A 17,628-nucleotide genomic window follows, 5' to 3' on the forward strand; every position below is an offset into this window, starting at 1 on the left:
CTTATCAAGACACAGAGGAAAGCGGTACATAAGACTGTTTTTTCACTTCCAGCTTCAGCTTGCTGCTTTTGCTTGCTCTCTTTTTCTGCTCTTGCTTCTGCTCTGCTTTCTGCCTCTGCTTATTAGCTAGTTCTAGCTAAACAGTCCACATTCCTTCCTGGACTGTTTCTCCTCTCCTGTTCCTGTGACCATCTCGAACCTGCTCCGGACTGGGACCCGGGAACACCGAAGGCTCGGCTGCAGCGGCTGGCCCAGCGCAGGAGGGACTGAGAACAGAGCAACCACCCCCACCCCCACCCCCCCCCCCCGAAAGAGACTTTCTGATTTTGCCATCTTTCTCAAAGCGGTGTCATCGGGTATTGTTCATTTTGTGTGCTGGGGGGTGCGGGGCCAGTCAAATAAACAGGTTCTTTCCACCTCTCTCCGAGGAATTTTTTCCCGAACCGGTTGGGGGGAGGGGCCGTGGGGGTTTTGCTTTCTGGAGGGGCCCTCCTTTGCAGATTCTTTAACAAATTTGCCCTAAACCAGCACATAAATGAAAAACCCCCAACTTACTGACGGGAAAAAATTATTCTTTTAACTTATAGATAACACATAGATAACACATAATTCTGGGAAACTTAGTTATTAAAATGGCTAATCCTTACTGGATTCCTTACTGGATCCCTTACAGGAATAACTGTCTATAACTCCCTTTTGGCTGAGAATTATAAGTGGTAGGTAATGAAAGCTACAAATATTCCTCAAATGTTTTTAAACTTTGCTGTTGCTGCTGTAGACATTTTGGAATTATTTCTATTATTTATTAATATTTTTTAATTACTGTGAATGATTTGTCAGTTGCACTATTCAGGTCACTTAAGAGGCACAACTGATATATTTTTTTGCAAATGAAACTGCTTACAGTTACCACTTCAGTGTGTATGTCCACAGACAGCAAATGGCTGTTATCCAGTGAAAAATGCTGCATTTTTTAAATCAGCTCCTAAGTACAGCAATCTTGTGGAACCAAAATACTACAGAAAGGATGTGGAACAGTAATTATTTTCTCTCCATTAATTTGATTCATCACATTGTTTATTTGTTACCAAAATGTACTACAAAATATAAATGAATACTAATACTTGTCCATGTGTAGTAACTATAGCACAAGATATGCTGGACATATTTGTGCAAAGAGCATGAAACTAAATCCAAGATACATTTAATTAAAAAGAGATTATTCAGACTCAACAACATAGAAAATCAAATTATATCTAGTTGAATTCTGGGACAATATTAGGTCACTTAAATCCTAAGCTGAATTCCAAATACAAAATACTCTGCCTCATCAATCACAATGAGAGAGGAGGGCTGCAGAATAGGCAGCAGCACTTGCTCATCTCAGCAAACCACTGACTCTAACAAAGGCTATTGCTTCCAGCATGTGCAGCTGTAGGGGTGGGATGGGAAAGCAACAAATGCAGGTACCCTCTTTATCAAATGTATTTGTAGAGGAGCAATGTGCCAAATTCTCTGAAGCAAGCTTTGGCTTAAGCTGTTTCATTGCACATCATCTGACTTCCATCCTGTGGAGTCTGCAGTACCTAAGGGGAAAAGAGGGAATCCTGCACACACTGACAGCACTGCAACTCATCCAGAGAAAATTTTAGCTTTGTGTGTTGGAATTTGGCTGGCCTACAACCAACTTTCTCCCTTTGCACAAATGGAGGCATCCAATGGAATAATTGCATCTAAGGGATATGACAGGAATAGTAGAGCTAGAGAGCTCTCTTGCATTGTATGGGCATGATGCCTCCGGCTACTGACATTTTGGAAATTTTTTCTGGTTTCTTCCCAGGATGATTCTGCTTCAAGTGAGTAATACAATTCAATGTGAGATACAGAAATTTGGAGTTGAACACATCCATTTACTTATTGAGGAATGATACCTTCTCTTTTTAATGTTAATTAGCAAGTGAATAACCACTGAAGTTCTTGCACAACACCCCAAGCCAGCTAGAGATTTTAAGCCACCTCTCCTATATATTTTCTTTTATACAAGCTTTCCAATAAGACCAAACAGCTTTTATAGACTTCTTCTTATTAGAACTTAAACTGTAAAGAGAAACTCTTTTTAAAAAAGGAGAAAAAAATTAGAATGTGAAGAGTGAAAGGGAGAGACTGGGAAACAGATCTTACTCCCATTGCCAACCATGTTTTTAAGTAGCAAGTAACCCTAAGTAACTTATTCATTTAGGGTTGATTTCATCCAGCAACCTTTATTTGGGCTGTAATAAGACCTGCAAGGATAACTTTGAATTTACTCTCAATCTACCTCAGCCTGCTTCAACTTGCACTCTGAAGAATTATCCTCTAAATGTTTCCAGCTGTTACCACAAAGGAGTCAATTCCTTCCAGATTCTTTTAGAAAGTTGTGTTTGACAAAGAATGCAGCAATCAGGACATGACAAATGGAACCCTTCTTGCTCTTCAGATTCATCCTGAAAAAGAATCACAATGTGTAAAATGAGAACAAACACATAAAAGAGCTGCTGCAGAATGAAAGATCATCAGTTTTAAAGGAAAAATTTCAATTTCTCTGTTGAGTACTGTAATTAATTACTACAGTAATAGATAAAAGACTTCTGCACTTTCAAGGAGGTTTTATTCAATATTTCCCAAAGCAGGAAAAAGGAGCTCCTTTGCAATCTGATCTGCAGGCTTTATTCAGCCCTTGAAACAAGGGACTGTCATATGCTTTGGCAGGAGCTGATATATTCACTGTTTCCTTGATCTTCATTATCAGAGCACAGAGAAATATTTGAGGGGACATCTGGTGGTGGTTTGACCCTGTCTGAATGCCAGGTGCCCACCAAAGCTGCTCTATCACTCCCCTTCTCAAACTACAGAGGGGAGGGAAAATGTAATGAAAGGCTCATGAGTTGAGGTAAGGACAGGAATCACTCACAGTCACGAAGTAGGCTGTTCTTGCAGGACTGTGCTCTGTGGAAAAGGCCCATTCTGGTGGCAGAGAATAAAGTCAAGCCCAGGTAGTGGTTGGGGGAAGGTACTTTAAGGATTTGTTTTACTTCTCATTGTCCTGTTCTAATTTTGACTGATAAAAGGTTCAACAAATCTCCCCAAGTGAAATCTGTTGTGCCTGTGATGGTGATTGGTGAGTGATCTCTCCCCATCCTTGCCTCATTTCACAAACCTTCGGTTATGTTTTCCATCCCTCTGTCCAGTTTCAGGAGGAGACTGAGAGGGTGGCCATGATGGGCAACTGCCCTACAGCCAGGGTCAGACCAACACAACATCCTACATGCTTTTTTCAAATGCTTGCAAACGACACCCCTGTTATAAAGGAGCTTTCCAGTTGCAGAGGAAGTTTCCACTTAGCTGTTGCCACTGTTCAATGCCATGTGTGAGAACTAGCCATGGGCTGCACCTTTGAACAGGCAGAAAGTGCAGGTGCATGGAAGCTGGTTTACAGCTACCAACACATGACTGCACGTTAGTTTATCAAAATAAATGGAGAAAAGGTGGCATGTTACCAAACAGAAATAAATCAAATAACTCCTAGATTCCAGTGTTTATGATAAAATTAAAATTTCAAAACATCATAAGTTATTCTAGAGCTATTTTTTTTCACAGAAAACATCAGGAGAGTTAAATGTAATATTCTCTGGTTTAGATTTATAGTGGAAGAGTATTAGAAATACTTGTTTCATTTTTTTACTAACATGGGAAGGCTACAGTAGTTCCCCAGGCAAAAATTTTATGTTTTGTGTCCTAATTTACTGAATGTCAACTGTTGCCTTTGTATCTAGTAAAAAGATAATATGGCAATGCTGTAAATGCTGATACTGTAGGCATCAGACTTTATCATACTGAAAGCCAACTTTCAGTCAACAAAGTTTTTTACTTTGTGCAAGAATTCTATAAGGATCCCTAGGCAATGATCTCTGAAATGATATATCTTTTTCTTGCATTTGTGCAACTGTACTAATATACTTAATATACTAAGTCTTACTAATATTTCACATCTCATACTCTAAAATGTTTGTACCTTTTGCCTTAACTAAGTTCTTTCCCTATTTCCCATCACCCCCACCTCCTAACTAGCTCACAGTGCTTTTGATACATGTTACCTGGACCTCAAAACTACATTCTTCTTTCTTCTTTCCTGGTTTGGAGTTACCTAATTCAATCCCATGCCCTCTCTTCTGCATACCATGGTGAAAACATAGGATGCACAATCTTCACTAATGTTTTTCTGCTTTTCACATTTCTTTTTAGTTTTTGAAGGGTCTGAGAAATTTCACTGGTCTTCTCAAGGAAAGCTAATTTCCATCTTACCTTCTCCTCTGAGGACTATAATCTACTGAGTGGATTTTATGGACAGCCAGAGAAATCTGGAACTCAGGTCTGTTCAAGTTAGAGCAGGCACCATTACAGCCATCCTTTTTTCTGCAGTGACTATTGTCATGTGGCTCTATTGTCTCAAAACAGACCCATTTGTTTCCCTGCTACTTAAAACTTTTTCAGCTTTTCAGATTGTTACTCTTTTGATTAAAATTGCTGGTTACCTGTAGTCTTGTTGTATATAAGGAATATCATGGGATATCCCTTCCAATTCAGGATATCCCATGATTCTATCACTTGCTTCCTGGTCAAAGCCAAAATATCTGCTGCTCTTTATTAAGATGAGTACTTCTTTAGGTCTTTCTCCTCCTTGTAATACACCTCGAAATTTCTGTGAGCTTTCAGTTGCTCTTTCATTTATCTGCCATTTGCTTTTGAGAGGTCAATTGGTGTTCATTGTGCGGAATTTGTCATATTTTCTTTTCAACTTGCTGTGATTTTAAGTATCATTTTTAAAGAAACATTTAAACAGACAAATTGGATTGGGAACCACACTCTTAGGGTAATGAGTCCCATTTGCACTTGAATCCTTTCAAATTTTGTTTGAAGAAAGAAACTTTAATCACTTCTCATCTCTTGCATCAATTTCCTTGTTCTTTATTACAGGTCCCATATATTTTCTTTTGAAATTTTTGAATAGTTAGGTCTCATAACACTTCATACACAGTCTAATTCCCCTTCATTGTCCACACACATTGTCCACAATGTCCTCCACTGTTCATGCACAATTCTTCAGCCAGATTTTTTGAGGAAAGCTGGAAATTTGCAGAATCCTGAATTTACCTGTCTAAATTCAGACCTCATTGCTACTTGCTTAATATTGATTTATTTTCTTTCTGTAACATTGCATCTTTCCCTCTTTGCTCTACACTGGGCTGGCAGGTTTGACAAACTAAGGAAAGCTGCAGATTGCAAGGGAATGCATAGAGTAGGGATAAGTGAATTAAGAAAGACAAGCTGCTGTGAGAGATATGTGATTATTAGGATTACAGTTAACAAGCAGAGAAAAATCCAAGGAGCATAATGAAATTAGAAGAGTTATGGAAACCAGCTTGCTAGTGAATAATGAGGGAAATGGTTATAACCCTCACCCATCCTCTATTACTATTTACACTAATGTAATTGATATATTGCATCAAGGTAGGACATTCCACATGCTATAAATTTCAAGATAATATGTACTAATATTACAATATACAACATTACCCAATGCTTGCCAAACTATTACAAAAACCCCAATGTAAACTAATAAAATTCTCTAGAAACCATATCAATTGATACTCAATTTTTATCCTCTTGCTAATGATTCGGTAATATGTGTGGTACTATGTGGAGCTGTTATCTTTGTTGTTGCAAAAAGGTTGCTTTGCTTAATTTCAGTGGTAACAAGTGGAAAATAAAATAAGAATGTATGTGTTTAGAGAAATAGAATAAATAAACAGCTAACACAATTTTTTATTCTTAAATTTCATCCATCTCTATAAATAAGTTTGGCATGATCAGTGCAGAATCACATTTGAGTACATGGTTATTTTTCATTTCTTAGTGTTCTGATGATAGTTACATTCTGATGATCTTCTGCTTGCAAGAAAAATTGACTACCTCAGAATCATTCAGGCTGTGATGTACAGCTCTGTAAAGCAGCTAAAATAAGTGATCAAAACAAAAAGTGTTTTCTGTAAGAGGGATCTATTATTTGCTTCTGAGTCAGAAGGCTACGAGGAGTGGCACAATATCACCCTAAGGGAAAAAGAAAAACTTGATGACAATGTCCTAGTTTCATTTCAAATACATCAAGCATTAATATTGCACAGCTGTTGAATCCAAGTGTTAGACTGTAACATCTGAAATAAAAAGCTTCTTTTTAACTCTGTGAACTAATCCGTTGTTCATTTACTAGGATTTCAGCTAGATCATATTCAATTCCATTCTTAGAAATACATGGAGGCCTGCTGTATAGCTCTGCACTAAGCCTCTGGGTTATCTCATCTTTCACTCTTGCAGTTGATTTAAACACATTTCTCCAATTGCTCAATTCATCGCTTTTTAATTGGAGATGTTTGAATCTCCAGATTTTGATTCTAATTTCTCAGCCCTCAGTAAAGAGTCAACTCCACCATCTTTTCTCACTTCAGAAAATTTCTTATTAAATTGCTTAAATCAGGATTTATTTTTATTTGGAGAGTTTTCTGTAACTGGATCCTCTCTATCCTTCATGTATGAGAATTGCAAACAATTCCTTGTGCCTGGATGTTCTCTTTTTTTCTGACCATAATATCTTGTAGTTAGTTATGTGGCTTCTTTCACACAAATGGTACCAGTACTGGGGAACCAGCTGTACCAGAGTTTCTGTCTTCTTCCATTTATCAAGATCTTCTCAAGACTTTTACTCTCCCCTGGAGTTTGAAATGCTTTCTGCTCTAACCTTGCTTTCACACAGACCCTCTGGGGCTGGTCAAGCCTCTTTGGCATCAGCTGAGGAGGAGAAATAGACGCCTTTATTTCATCCATTTGCTGCTTTGCTGGATGCTATTCTTTGAAAATGACCAGTTTCTGTTACATAGATCATTGGAAGCACCTCAGTGTTAAGTTTCAGGAACATAATTCATGTATTTCACTGTATTCAAATCAGAATCAGAGGTAAAAGGCTGAATAAAACTATGATAAAATTTTGTAACTGCTTTGGATGCTAAAATAAACCCCCTGGCAATGCAAGAGAAATATATTGGGGAAATTATGAATTATATTATTAATGTTAAAAAATGTAAAAGGTATATTGAAATCCATCATTCCTTTCCTGCAAGATATTGTAAACTTTAACCAGCAGCCACAAGGTAGCAAGGCGTAACATCTGCTTCATTTGTTAGAAAGATAATCTCATGCTTTACAGAAGGCTGTTAAAATAGAAATAGTCATTATTTCATCTCACCTTCTCAGTTTCAGGGACTTCTACTAATTCCACAATGGAACTCAGAAAAAAAAATTATTTTACTATAAAAAATAAAAGCTGACACTGAATTTCCTGTTACCTGAGAAGTCATTCAGAGTTTTCAGTTGCAAAGAAAAACCTTTAATTTTCAACCAAAGAATCCCGGCAAGAAATGAGGAATTTGTCTGTGTGAGGAGCAGTCAGATTGCAGACCTCTACCCTAGCACTCTGGCAAAATACTTCCAGTAGAAGCTTAATCCTAAATAGCCATAAAAGCCAACAAGAGGTTTTCCTGGTCAGCCAGGGAAAAAAAAACCTCCTTCAGTATTTCCTTCCTGTTACAATTCCACTGTTATTCACTGCAGTCAAATATTTTTCATCCTCTGTATTCCCTTTCAGGCCTGCTATTGTGCAAAGGGAAATGGAAAATTGAAGGAAGAGAATTTAAGTTGATCAAAGTTACTCAAAGCCAAGTAATGTACAAATTAGAGAGAAAGAAACTTTTAATATAAGCAATAATAATACAGAGGAAAACTAGTATTGAAAAAAGTGGCCCATTTTACTTATTAGTTGAGGGCCACATCAGAAAATCTCTTTTACAGCTAAAGGGAAAACTAAGAAAAATACCTGAATATTGACTCCAATGACATTATTTTAAAAAGTAAATACTAAAAGAGAAATAGTGAAAAAGACCTGGAAACACGTACTTGATAGATGAACATGGTACCTGAAGTGGTAGTCTGAGGATCATCAAAGTCTATCAAGCTTGACTTTTTATCCCTTATTTTTCATCATATTTAATTACATTGAATGAAGCTTGTGCTATACCAGATGTTAAAGAAGCCACACCAAAAAAAAAAAAATTCCTTTAGATGTAGATTTTCAAATATCCAATAAGGTGTAAGCTGTCAGGAGTTTCTCCTGTGATTCAAATATTGACAACACATCTCCTTTCTCCCATGGTTTCAACACGCTCTGTCTTCTCTTGCAGTGGACATATTAATAAGGCTTCTAATCTTAATTTTCCAAGAATGTTCAGTTTTCAGGGGAAAAAAAAATACACATAGTTGAATCTTTAAGAATTCTATGAATGTAGTTTTGTGAATTCCTGTGAATATAGTTTAGGTAGACTTTAATTGTCTTGTCAAAGCCTTGAGAAGTCAGAGAAATGAATTAAACATGAATGAAAAGGCCAAGTATTGTTATGGATAAAAATCTACCTAGAGGACAAGAGAGAATAAATGTTTTATTGTGAGAAATGATTAATAGTTGTCTTTCATACAAGAGCTGTCCCTGGAAAGCAAGTGAGGACTGAGACATCAAATAGGAAGACTACTTAGGCTCGTCAGGACCAGAAAGAGTTCCAGAAAGCTGTAACCAAATGGGGCAATGGGCAATGTTACAAGCAGACAGCTATGTGATATTATCAAAAGGTAAAGTGCATAAGAAAGAGAAATGCAAATCTTTCTCCTCAAAAATGCCTGTCATAAAGAGTTGTGGGTATCAAATTGGCAACAAATCTACAAGTCAATAGTGAATTCTCATCTGGGCTTTTGGCGACTGCACTTTTAAAAAGATGCTTCAAAATGAAGGAAGCTCAAGGGTGAGAAAACTGAATCTGTTGGGGGAAAAGAGGCTTAAAAGTTTAGGATTATTTGTTTTAGGAAAGAAATGAGTAAGAGAGAATATGAGGAAAATCTACAATATAATCAATGATAGGCAGATGGAGTGAACATAGTTATCTGCTTTTTTCATAACATGAGAACATGGGGACACTCAATTTAGTTAAAAGGCAGAAACCTGAAATATTATCTATATCATTTCACATACAGTGCAGTTAAACTGTTAGACTTCTACTTTCAAGAGTTTATTTAGGCTAAATTTAGTGAGATTCAAAGAGGAATTGAGTATTTATATAATGACCAAGTCAGAGTTCTCCAAATTAGTGATAAATAAAAATTTGGATGTTAAATTCTGCCTTTTATGGTTTTTATGCTTAAATCAGTCTCTAAAAATTAGAAAGGAGAGAGTGGCCTATGAGAGGGGATAGACTGTGCCATACCTATGCCAATTGCAGAATGCTTGAATCAGTCCCTCAAGCTTCTTAGTTCTTCTCTTTTTAAACATAAATTACTGTATAAAATATCCACTCAGTTAGCACAATATTTATTTTTTTCCGTGTTACTGTATAGTTTAATTGAATATGCAAATTCTAATGTACAATTACTTTCATTTTTTGCAACATTGCATTACGACTCAAATCAGCATGCAACTCAAAGTGAATTCAAAAACAAATAAGAAATGAAGGTAGTTACAAATGCAATCTGAAGTACATGAACAACCACTTTATTTAGCTAGCAAAAATCTAACGGATGCCTGAGCAGGCTTCCCAAAGGAATAAACAAGCAATTAAAAAGTCAAAATCACAAAAACGTCAGTGGTTATTTTGGCTCTCTTCCACAGCAGGAGCACTCATTAAATAAACATGAGTCTTCTTTTTACATTTCCATGTTTTTGCCTTTTCCTTGAGTGCTCATTTCTCCTTTGCCTTTGTGGATTTTTTTTGCTTTTGTTTTGTTTGGTATTGCTTTTTTTCTACATTTTATATTATAACTTGGATATAAGGAATCTAAATTGCAAACTAGTGCTTCCAGATGTTGAAATTACAGTTGTGTGGAAAAAGTCCCCAGAGCCGACAAGCATATAAAAATGTGCTTATTGTGAATCAAAGGGGTTTTTTTTACTAAGATAATACAATATTAACAATAGGATAGTAATTTCAGCTTGTATTCGGAAAAGAGTTGAGGAGTTGTTCTATTAATTTCACAAAGTATCAAGTTCTCAGTGCTGGTCTTTGTCATTTTCCCCACTTATTCTAACTAGCCCACTAAATTTTTTCTTCTAGAGCTGATCCTTTAAATAAAAGGAACCACAACATATGTTTTTGTTTACACATATTATGGCATTAAATATTGTCTTTGATTCTACATGACAAGAATGTTTATGTGAAAATGAACCATCGAGGAACAAGGTTATTCTTAGCTACATTACAGAAAATGTTATTTACATGGTTTGGGTTACAGGAAAAAAGTTGAAAAGAATAATGGCTCACCTGCCTCATTGTATAAGCTGATTATGGATTTTGGAGAACCTCCTTCAATAATTATTCACTACCATGTTCCTTTCATCTTTCTCTCAAACACTTGGTGCCAACTATTGGCAAAAAGAGAATAATGAATTGCATGAATTGCTAGATTTCATTAGCTGCAACAGGGATTATTATGTTCCCTGTCATTAAATATTTGAAAATACTAATCTTAGTAGAAAATCACTGTATTTTTCAATGTATAACTATGTCAATTTTTTTCTGAAATCAGGAAACTTTTTAGTCATTAATTATAATGTCTAACACATTTTTAAATAACCCATAAAATCCTATAAATCTTACAGGAGGACACCTGGTCCCATTTAGGTTTCAGTTGAATATTTAGCAGGAAATATATATCAGTGATCTTCTTTTAAATGCCATCCTGTCACTCTCTCAGCAATGTCTCTCTCAGCAATCAGTCTGAGTGATGCCTCCTCTCTTTCCCTTTTAGTTTCATTAACTCCTGGCAGTTTCCAAACTTATTCATAAATGAAAATGAGAAGAGAAGACCTTGATGAGGTTCATTATCTCTGAAAGTGATAATTATGTTATGATCAGAGGACAAGATGTTGATGCAGCAAATTTTGATAGGTGGAGCCTCAAGCATAAAATTATATACCCAGGAACAAATGTCCATGGTGATAGCTTGGAACCAAGAAGAGAGTGAATAGCAGCTTTCTGTAAAGAAAAAATTGTGGTGAAAGAGTCCTGGTGGAAGCATAATGAGCAAAAAAAGAGCACATAAAACAGGTTGGAAAGACTGTTGTTTTCTCTTTGCAGTGTCACTGGAAATTAAAAGAAAGCTTAAGTGCAGTCAGAACTAAATATCCATTTAAAAAACGATAAAAGCTAAAAATGAGATTAGTTACAATGAGCTCAGAGTGCTTTATGATCCCTGAAAATGATATAGATTTCAGTCTCAGAAAGAAGAGAATACAGAAAAAAGTTTTATTTTAGATAATTCTACTTTGGGCTGTGACACATCACAGACATTATACCAAGGCTGCTAAAATAGTTAAAACCAGAAGTACTCCTGAGTCAGAAAGCTGTGATTAACCTGCCTTATCTTCTGCATAATCCTGGGGAAATGTTGTCCCTGTTAAGCACTGGAGCTAGAGTTACTTAAATCCCACTGAAGACATTTGGGCTTACTTTGAAAGGCATCTTATTCCTTGCTCTACCTTGTTGTCTAGGCTTTCTCAATAATTAATGCAGAAAAGAAAGCATCTTTTGGAGGACAAATAACATTACCTGTATTAGGGTCCATCTTTGGAGAGAATTAATCAATCTGTGGAGATATATTATAATCTAACTACTATAAAATCAGCCTAGCTGTCTGGTTTAGACAGCACATAATTTTGAATACTTGAAAATAAATTACGTAATTTTCACCCTTGAACTTGAGCACATTGTTTGAATGGTGAGGTTTTGCCCATATGATCAAAGCCAAACAAATTTTAGGGATTTGGCTGAGCCTTGAGAAGTGAAACAAGCCATGTTCATTTGCAGGATAGCCCCAGAAACTTCACTGAGAACACAGAGAACCAAATATTATGTGACATAGGGAGAACTAAATAAAAATCTAAGTTGGATAAATTGAGCGAAAGTTATCAGTATCTCTTATCTCTTCTTTCATTACTGGAACTATTTTATAGAATGTGGGTTTATTCATTGCCAAGCAAAATATTCCCAGTTGACTTTCAAAGGGCTTGATCACTCAGACTCATTTCAGATGTAAATCTGTCAGAAAACTCAAGGGCTGAGACTGGCTCTGGATTAGACACAGACTGACCTTCTGAGGGCAATTGGGAGCTGCAGTTTTTAAAGGAGCTTGGACAAGAAGGGCTAAAAGTAAATGCATTAAAGAAAAATATTAAGGAGCAACCCTGAAGCAGTTAATTCACAGGCTTCAAAACAAGATAGAAAGTATGTTGTGAGAGGTACATTTTGATTTCAATGTCATTCCTCTTCCTTTGGAGTTTATTTCTGTCCTTATTACATGTATTCAGATGTTGAATGGGAACCTGCAAGCTGGTTAAGTTGGAATTTTCATTGAAAATTTGATGCAGAAAATATAAATGCACGACGTGCCTTTTGCTTTCTTTAGTTTATTCTATTGTCTACTATAGAAAGAAGTGTTAGAAGAATAAAAATACGTTGTATTTCACTTGGGAGGGCTTTGTCAAAATGTCTGTCTTTCATAGGAGAGCTCTTTTACTTACTTTAGTTATTTTGAAATCTAATAATTGGGAGCCTAAAATATATACTGTATGTATTCTCTCTGCAAAAATGTGAATAGTTAAGGGATTTCTTTGTCTGCTATTGTATCCACCTTCACTTGATGCTCCTTTTAAAGGGTTTCTGTGTGGGATATATTTCCAAATGTCTCTTTGTAGATTAGATGTTAAATGCACAATTTTAAAAATCCTTTAGGGTTTAGAAAGGTGATATGCACATTGTGTGTATATTTGGGAATTTTTGGTGACAAAAATTCCACTGGTGGAAACCAGTGTACCTAATGAATAAACATTTTTTTAAAAAAATCAGTAAGCACAAGACTGAATGTTTCATGGCATCACTATCTTTGAAAAGAATCTTCAGGTTTCACCAAGAAATCTTTTTTTTTCCCTGGTATTTGCTGTTAGATGCACAGTTACACTAAAGAATACCCACTTTGCTCACTATATTTTTAACTCCAAAGACTGCTTTTGTCATTGCAACGTTCATTATGTAATGTTCAATGTAATGCACCAGTCATTCTTTAAACTGGTAGCCAGCACTGTTTTTTGAGTGAGCCCCTGAATGTCTCTACTGTGCAAAATGTTCACCTGCAGTACCAATTTAAAACAAATTTATGGTCACTGTAATGAAAACAGGGAGACTACATGGATTTATTTTGCATCAGCTCAGAACTCAGAGGCTGTTTTCATCTGTGAAATGTCTGTAGATAGTGAGTTAGTAAGCATAAAATACGTGTGTAACTGCTGTTGTTAACTACCCCATTTTTCTATATTTTTGTGAGATGTAAAACACATGTAAACACAAATCAAACCTACTTCTTGAATGAAGGCCCAACACATGCTGTGTACTTGCTCAAGACCTGCCACATTGGAGCATGAATTCTGCCTAGGGATGCTATCCTTTAATGAAGAGCACGATTCAAAAGGAGAAAAGACAGAAAAATAAATAGGTATGATAATAAAAGTAGCAAGCTCACTCACAAATGTAATGGTTGCAAACACCAGGGTATTTTTGAGCTTACTCACATAATGGTTATTCATATCTAGCAGATGCTTCTTCACAACCTTAATCAAACAATGATTAATGATTTGAGTCCTAACAGTTTAACAACATAACCAGAAATCAGGTTTACCTGGGGCAAACTGAGAGAAAAGACATGTGACATTATGTGAGTAGGCTGTACTAGAGAAAAAAATTTCAGCTGAGAAGCTCAGTCAGTTCTTCCCATACACAGTAGATTCTGTGCTATGGCTGAAAGGAGGTGAATACTCCATGTCTTGTATCAAAGCAAATAGCAGGGATATTTGATGTACAGTTCTGAATTGTCACTGACTTCCCCTAAAGGGTAAATATCTTTCTAATGTACATCTTTTGTAAGGGGCTAAATGAACACAGGATAGGAATATTTTTCTTATTTTTTAAGCAAAAGACAACAGTCAGTTATGTGATCTGAATGGCAATTTCCACTGTACAAAGCTGTACAGCCTAAGTATCAACCCAGCAAAATAAATGAAGAACTGATATGGTGGTACTTGACTAATAGAAAATTAGAGTCAGGTAAGGTAGTTAATGACAATAAAATGGATTTTTTTTAAGGTGAAAAAAATTCATGAAAATATGAAAAATATGAAAATATCAATACTGTTGATCTTCTATTCTTTTATTTTGCCAAAAAGATTATAAAAAAATTGATAAAAAGTAATTATCAGTAAGGCTGTTGTCTTCTTTCTGCATGGCATTTTGATTAAGAAAGTAGAATGATACTAAGTCAACAGGACTGAAATGAAGCTGAATAACCAACAGCCAAAACAGTAAAGCTGAATAACCAACAGCCAATTGTTGCTGAGGGGGTTGATTCCAGTTGGGTCTCACACAGATTCATTCTTAGTCTCATTCTGTTTAATATTATAATTATTGGGGAAAGCACTTAGGAAATTAGTACTGACAAAGTTGGCAGATGACATGAGGAATGAGATTGATAAAAAATGGGTATGTTAGGTCACAGAATACCAGCAAACATTGTGTGTTAGCAAACATTGTGTGTTTAGCATAACCAAATGAAACATCATGTAGATAGAAAAAAATTATGAAACTCAAAATTAAAGGAGATTGTCTGTAGAAACCTACCATCTGTGATGTCCAAAAATTAAATTAGGTTATAATAGAAGGCTTTTATAATTGTTGGAGGTGTAAAAACAGAGGGAGATAGACTAAAAAGCCAAATAATAGAATAGATAGAATTTAGTATTTGTTCAATACACAGGCAGACTTAGAGCAAGGAGTTCAATTCCATGAGGCTTTAGAGGCAAACATACTTCCAGTCGCAGAAGGGGCTTCAGAAACTCTGGAACCCTGAGAACCTCTCATGTAATTTCTTTTCTTCCGAGTTATGGTGATGGTGCTGGGGTGTATCTTAAAGATCTTTTCCAACCCTGATGATTCTAAGATTGTAATTTTCCTGTCAATGTCTGTAGTTAATCAGGACTATTAAGGGGAGGAACTTGTCTCTTGTGTTTTCTGTCCTCCAGACTAACCATACTAGATGCTAGGTTCAGCTATATTTCTTTTACTGGTAATATTTTTAATACATTAAACAATTGTCAGATTGTTTACAGCCTGAAATACATATTTTTAAAGTAAATTATAGCCTATTATGCAAAGGAAATGTGTATGTTCCACTAGCAAGCTAGCAGTAAATGCACAGTATTTATGCAGCATTTTTCTTGTGTGCTTATTTGACGTCCTTTACTCAAATGGTGGTGCCCTCTGTCTTCCTCCCTACTGACATTTTCTCCACTAATCCAGACAAAGTCACTTTACCTTTGAGACTGAAGGGTTAACCTTCTTTTCTATGTGGCCTTTATGTTTGCTCTAGGAGTTATCAATAGGATTTGGAAAGAAGTGTGGAAATGAAGTTAAAGCACAAGGGCATATTGCAAGATAAGGTAATGCTAGGAAGAAACACAGAATTTTTAGAACAGCTAGATTTATATTTGCCTAGATTTAGATTGAGAGGTCAGAACAAGACAGTTAATCTGTGATAATATTCTAACAGAAAGTACATATTTAGGTGTTTGTGACTAGGAAATCCTAAACCTTCTGGCTTAAAAAAGAAAAAGCATAAGAAAAAAATTACAATTTAGTGAAGTGGTGTAATAAGGTAAAGTATAGAAAACAGACAAAGGGAAAGTAAACTGAGTCTTTTTATGGGAATATATTTTACAATCAACAATTTCATTTTCTTGATGTTCCACAATTTGGCATCATTAACTACCTCTGTATAGGTAGTTAATTAATAGGGCAAATATAAGTAGAAATTATAAGTAATCAAGAACAAGAATCATGTTTTTTATGTCAAATATTAAAGGTCTGATCCTGTGTTACCCTGTGTCTTGCCTATTCTTTCTCAAATGAGCAAAATCATATACCAGGTAGATATAAAATCCCATTTTACTGTGTGAAGCAATTTGTGTGCTGTGTAGGAACTTTGCACTCTTCTGAGCCTGAGCAAAGCACAGGGCAGAAGGGAATGGCTGGAGAGACGTGGAAGGGGAAGCAAGGGGTACTTGCTGAAAAATCTCCCTCATTCAGTCTGCAGTCGACAAATACTCAGCATAATTGCTACTCTGTATAGCTTTGGTTTTGCTTATTTGGCCATGTAGATAAAAATTATAAAAGGTGTCCTAAGGAAAGTCTGCCTGAATTAGGTAATGTGGTATTAAGGCCAAGAGTGACCTCACCTTCTCAAATTTTTGACAGCTGCATAGCACCAGAGGAATGAGAAATATTAATGGTCACAAGGAGTACCTGGTTGATAGGCAGTGTATAAAACATGCAATAGATTACAGCAATGATAAAAAAGGTAAAATCATCTTTGCTAAAGGTAAAATCATCTTCTACTACTTTAAATTACCATGCATTTCTGCACTAAAATTAATAGATATATTAATGAAACAGGGAAAGGAACACAGTAACTTAGGCAAAAAGGAGAAAATTCCACAATGCTCCAAAATTACTTCAGTGAGTTTGCTTTTGCAATACTTCTGATAAGTAGTACTTTGTGTGATATGATGTTTATAATCACAGATAAGGTGATCATTCCAAAATCAATGGTGTTACATTCTGTCAGTCATATAACTTTGGCAGTCTAAACCTTTCTACAAGTTTTTTTATAATTTTTCAGATAAAAGATATGTCCTGTTACATTATTCAGTATGGTCCTCTGAAACAGACTTTTGTTATCTAATAATTTCCTCTAAGTTTTAGCATTAGTCGCTCTACCCTATGATGTGGCTTCTATCAATCTCCACTGATCAAGTTTTAATAACTTTTCGTCTTCTACCTGTGTTTCCTTCTGGCTTGGAGTATATTAAACAACTTTCCAGTTATGGAAACTTCAAGTGCAGATAGTTTTAATAATTTTGATTTGTTGCAGGAAGCAAAAAGCCTGGAATCTCAGCAGGATTAAAAACATTCAGCTTTCCATAGTTCTATGAAATTAAATGGCAGTGTGCCAGTCTATATACTGTGAGCTTCTACACATAAATATGGAAACAAACTACGTTCTTCTTGCAAAAACTACTTAAAGCTTTCCTACATATTATTACTTTTTAGTTTTACTTTTTTAGTTTTAGTTTTCCTGGGGAAAGTAAACACATCCACATGCTACTCTAAGGATTTGCAGTTGTGACAATGGGGAAAATAGCAGTGCATTCCTCTTGGCAGGCGACAGAATGAAAACAAAGGCCACCTATAGTTCAGAACTACAGGGTATCAAATAAAATAAGATCACGATAAAATAATAATGATGTGATTCATGAACCAGAAACTCTGATTGTTCAAGAAATGTAGTAATAGAGTTAAGAATGTAATTCATTAGTGATATGAAATAGAAGAGTTTCCC

The 17,628-nt window shown here is 35.7% G+C and overlaps 1 long non-coding RNA gene across 1 annotated transcript in view; it reads right to left on the minus strand.

Annotated features, from left to right (window-relative positions):
• Nucleotides 1-621: 621 nt before the first annotated feature.
• Nucleotides 622-17,628, minus strand: part of LOC113458845 (uncharacterized) — a 60,667-nt gene continuing 43,660 nt past the window's right edge. The window contains exon 4 of the long non-coding RNA XR_012580467.1: nucleotides 622-2,483. This is a non-coding gene — a long non-coding RNA (uncharacterized LOC113458845). The remainder of the gene's footprint in view (nucleotides 2,484-17,628) is intronic.

This window comes from Zonotrichia albicollis, chromosome 5, assembly GCF_047830755.1.
Source record: "Zonotrichia albicollis isolate bZonAlb1 chromosome 5, bZonAlb1.hap1, whole genome shotgun sequence".
In the NCBI taxonomy this organism is placed as follows: Eukaryota; Metazoa; Chordata; class Aves; order Passeriformes; family Passerellidae; genus Zonotrichia; species Zonotrichia albicollis.